The sequence below is a fragment of the Charadrius vociferus genome, unplaced genomic scaffold (genome assembly GCF_000708025.1).
Source record: "Charadrius vociferus isolate BGI_N301 unplaced genomic scaffold, ASM70802v2 scaffold52, whole genome shotgun sequence".
In the NCBI taxonomy this organism is placed as follows: Eukaryota; Metazoa; Chordata; class Aves; order Charadriiformes; family Charadriidae; genus Charadrius; species Charadrius vociferus.
In genome coordinates, this window is record NW_009647572.1 from 2,312,129 (window position 1) to 2,317,548 (window position 5,420).

The following is a 5,420-nucleotide window of genomic DNA, read 5'->3' on the forward strand; positions in this document are numbered from 1 at the left end:
GTTACTCCCGCGGGTGGCTATATTCCCGCTGGAAAATGGTGGCCTGGGAGCCACGGGGGCTTATGCAGCCAAAGAAGGTGAACGAAGCGGGAGCGACACTCAATTCCCACCGGTCAGACTTCAGTATTAAGTAAATCAGCTGTAGAAAATTGCAAATACGGGAAATACGGGGTCAAATCTGGAGGCGTGTTACCCCGAAGCGAAAGCCAGGGTTGGCAATAACAGCCAGCTCACTCGTGCAGATTTAGGAAAATTCTCATGTTGGGAGTGGAGGGAGGTCTGTATCCAGTTTGCTCAGAAGGGAGGGGGCTATCATGAGCCCACGGGCCGGCCTGGCTCCAAGGTGCCGACACAGCCAGTATTGTCACTGCGTTGGGCAAAATGCCTCTGTGCAGCCTGACAGAGTTGTTGACATTGCACTTCAGCCGAATTGTCAACCAAAGGCTTTTTATGTGGGATGTGGTCCCTAGTGCCGGTGTGCTGGTATTGCTGACATCCCAGGAAAACGGTTACAGGATGCTCTCAGTGTTGCGTTATGACTGGGTCTTAGTGCAGTACGTACTCGGTCTGCTCATTGCTGAAGATGGGTAAAACCAAGTCGAAGTTGATAGACACAGCCTCAATGTATCATTGTGGAAAGTCACATAACTCCATTGGAAGAGGAAACTAAAATATGGCATCAAACTTAAAACATGTTTATACATTTGGCTGCTTCAGGCCAAGGTAGGGAGGAATATGGCTGAAGTCCAATGAGGAATGTAGAAAGGTCTTTAGGTAGGGCATGTTGTGAAAGACCAGCACAAGCAGAACAAGCACCAGAGGGAAGACTTGTGAATCCCTTCTGTGCTTATGGCAATATAGTTTTATATATTTTTGTAAATAAACAGAAATGTATTGAAGGTATCTGACAGAATCACCGCATTACCTTCCTCAGTAGAATAATCTACAAGATTCACAATTTTAGGAAGAAAGCTGCAATAATCAATATTTAACACTACCCCCCCCCAAGCTACAGTAAATAGAAATTTAAAATATTCAGAGACAAAAAATCTTCATGTGCAACGAGAGAATACAGCGTACAGCACTGTGTGTTCATGCAACAGTTCTGTGTGCACTGCCACGCTTGCAGAACTCGGTCTCCTTCTGTTCAACAAATGAGAATCCACAGAGAAGGAGGCAGCACCCACCACAAAAGAGATCACACTCTTCATGCACCTACACACTAAAAAAAAATTCTCTTCAGCTCACACGGAAACCAATGCTGCAACTACAGAGAGTTCATGAACATTTTTTTCAGGTAATAAATCAGTGAGCAAGATTTTAAGCCACTAAATCAAGTGAAAATCATCCCCTTTTCTACTAGAGCAACCAGAAGCATAAGTGTGCCATCTATCTCCCCTAAACTTCATGTTGCAATTGCTTTCTTAGAGCAAGCCAATATTTTTCCAAAAAGTGTGAGACATATATACAAAAAAGCTGGACTACTCCTATTCCTTTTTTTTTAATCAAGCAATCAACATTTAGTTGATGGAATACATACCTGCATAGCAACAATTAAGCAAATAATCTAAGCAGACAAGACTAATCAGGCCCACTCACTAAAACCCAGGAATTGCCAACAACAGAAGACTATAAACAAACTCTTATCTACGAAATTGTCAGCAAGCGAGCAGGCCAGCAGTAAAACCAGTAAGCTGAACCTAAAAAGCAGGTTGAATCGGGACAATGAGTCATCTTGAAATGCTAGTTTCGATATTTGTGAAAGAAACTATTTTACCAGCACTCCTACTACAAAATAGCACTTGTGTAAAGGCTATCGTTTACACTCAGTTTCCAGCAGAGAGCTGGGAATATTGACCTGACTGTATATATATCTTACTGCAGTATCAATTTCTGTAGAGTCATTTTACAGTCAAATATGAGGCATCAGCCTTCTCCATATTGGTCTGTAACTGGAAAGTTCTCTTACAAGACTCTGCTGCCTCAGACAACTGTCTGGTACAGGAACACGCGCTGAGCTACAGTGTGTTCCAAAATAATGACGCTGTGCTAAGAGACAGGTTTCTTTGCTTTTTTATGCCAAAGCAAAAGTGCTAGTTTTGTCAGTGGATGACAAGGCTGCAGATCCAAACTAAAAAGACTCGTGGAATCACTCTGTTCAAAAACAAAATAAAAAGAAAATGCAATGCATTATAAAATCCTGTGTATCCAGGACTGAAAGGTAATTCTGGAGATGGAAAAAAACGCTACAGCTTCACCTGAGAAAGCTCTCTGATATCCCATGTCATCTATACAGGCTATGGGCTTGGCTGCCTGATCTATAAAACTGTGGGTCACAACACCCATGAAATTTCACAGTGTTACATCATAACTGAGATTGGAAGGGAGCTCTGGAGATCCTCTAGTCCAGACTTCTGCTCAGAGCAGGCTTGGGTCCAGTTGGGTTTTGAGTATCTCCAAGGCTGGAGACTCCACAGCCTCTCTGGGCAACCTGTTCCAATGCTCGACCATCCTCACAGTAAAAAGTTCTTCTCGTAAGTTAAATGGAACTTCCCGTATTTCAGTTTGTGCCCATTGCCTCTCATCTGTTCACTGAATAGCACTGAGAAGAGTCTGGCTTCATCTTTACTCCGCCTATCAGGCTTTTAGATACATCAATAAGATCCTCTCCCTTGAGCCTCCTCAAGGTTAAACAGTCCCAGCTCGCAGCCTGTCCTCCCACTCCTTTCATCTGTGGTTGCACAAATGCCTCTTCCCTGGCTTGCTGCTTGGAAAAAGTACTTCATTCCCTCAAAACTCAAAACCCCATTACTCAGGGATTGTGCTCCTAATGTATTTTTCTTCCATCCCACTGTTGTGTGTTGACCCTGGCCAGCAGGTAAGCATCCACGCAGCTGCTAGCTCACTCCTCCTGCCTCCTTCCCCAGCAGGACAGGGGAGAGAATAGGAGAAAGAGAGAGAAAACTCGTGGGTCAAGATAAAGATGGCTTAATAACTGAAGAAAAAAAGTGATAATTAATAAAATGTAGTAAGTGAGGATTAAAAAAAAAAAAAGATGCTAAGGCAATCACTCACCAAGGCCCACCAGCAGATCGATCAGTGCCTGGTCAGTCTCTCACAGCCAGCTTTGAAGCCATCTCCCACCCCACGCTTTTCTTCTACCCAGTTTTATTGCTGAGCATGATGTCACATAGCATGGAATGTCCCTTTGGTTAGTTTGGGTCAGCTGTCCCAGCTTCTTGTCCACCCCCAGCCTACTCACCGGCGGGAGTGTGGGCAGAGTGGGAAAGAGAGACAGCCTTGATCCTGTGCAAGCACTGCTCAGCAATAGCCAAAACAGCGCTGCGGTTTCCACACTGTTTTAGCCACAAACCCAAAACACAGCACAATATCACTGCTATAAAAATAGTTAACTTAATCCCGGGCGAGATCCAGTGCACCTGCAGAAAACATCCTCGGAACAAAAGACCTCCCACTTTGAAATTTTGCAGTCACAGTTATGGCAACCTGTCTCTTAACGCTTAACATCTATACCACTTACCATCTATTATCTGCATCCCCAAATTGTTTCGGGAAGGGGAAGGGGAAGGGGAAGGGGAAGAGGAAGGGGAAGGGGAAGGGGAAGGGGAAGAGGAAGGGGAAGAGGAAGGGGAAGGGAAAGCAGCACACTAAAACATGAAACCAAAGGAGAAAAAAACCCCAGAAACTGACAACAGTGTATAACTAAAGAGTTAAATAATAGAAGAACTTAGAATAAAAAGGTAAAAATATAAAAATATATAGAAAGTAAGAACATTAAGTTAATTAAAGACAATGACATTGCAAACACTAGTCCTGCTTTTCTACTAGATGTAAATACCAGAATTGTCTAAAAGAATGTGGAACAGCAGAAATGTTTCTATTGCATAACTGGAAAATGTAAACAGTGCTTTCACATTATGTAACATTGAAATACTTCCCATTAAATCAATAATATGAAAGGATAGTAAACAGCAGCAACTTAAATTAAAAGTTTATTTTTAAATGGCAGGTCTAGGAATTACTAGGAAAATGAATAAAAGATGCGATAGGCAGCAATGTTAATAATTATATTTGTTTCCCAAAAACTCTGAAATGATGAGGAAATTTCCTAGAACTAGAAAAAAGTTAATGTTGTAACAATATTTAAAGTGTAAATATGCTGACTTAATTACAGGCTTCTCAGGCTGACAGCAAGCATGGGCAACAATAGGGAAAAGGCAGGTTCAGGTGTCAATTACTGAAATAAGTGAAAGGGAGAAGAACTGGAATAACCAAATGGAAGATGGTGGCGTGGGCTGTGCAGCCATGCCAGCCCCCCCCTCCGCACACACGCACTGTAAGTCAAAGTAGTCACCAGTAGAGGAGATTTTGGCCCAATTAGTGCCTCTGTTTCTGCAGGAGCCACCAGCAATAATACGAGCTGACAGAATGCACTCTTTGAAAAACCATTCTGATGTCACTTTAGGATATGATGCATTTGTTTGGTTAGGTCAGTACTGAGATATAGATATATATGTGCCTGAACTCCTCAAGGTATTTATGTGATCAGATACTTATTGACATATCAATGAAAGAATGAGAAGGACAAAATCAACATTATACGCAATATACAGGTGAACTAATAGGCTTCCAAGTCATGAAAAAGTGGCTTATTTCTGGTTCTATTTAACATTTTTCATCAATGAAACAAGAAAGAGATTGCAAATTACCTAAGATGAGGGAAAATAAAAATAATGGCAAAAGGACACATTCCTGATACAAAACCTTCTGACACTAAACTAAAGACTCTGACTACTTGGTACAACCTAAACCATTTCAAACCAAATGTAAATGTGAATATATACTATAAGGCAGAAAAAAATGAAAAAAAGACCTCAGATATAGATTTTAACAAACACAAATGATGCAATGATGCTCTAGCTAAAAATGTTAGTGGAATCTGGGGATCTAGGTGATTAATATGTACTTTTTGATCCTTGTTAAGCAAGTTTTATTTTTCCAAGATGAAGTGAAGGGATATTTTCATCATTGCTTATAGGTTAAATCAGAAAAATAAAATTTTGAGCAGAATTTAATATATATATCTAATTTTGCAATACCAGTGACACTTGAGACAAAAAGCAGTAGGAGGACCAGAACTTTAAGTGACCTTTTAACATACTGTGAAACAGAACTTCAGTTCTGGAGTCAAATGTTACCAACCTTAACCAAGGCTAAAGCAGAAGCTGTACTGGAAGTTTTGAAGATGATAGTTAGATGACAAACAAAATTTACACTTGAATGAAGTGCTTACTTCTGTTCATCCACACCAAATCTACTCCAAGCAAGCATGATTCCACTTCAAATAATCTGTACTGCTTTCAGACAGACAGCACACACCTAGCCTAGATCACCAAAAT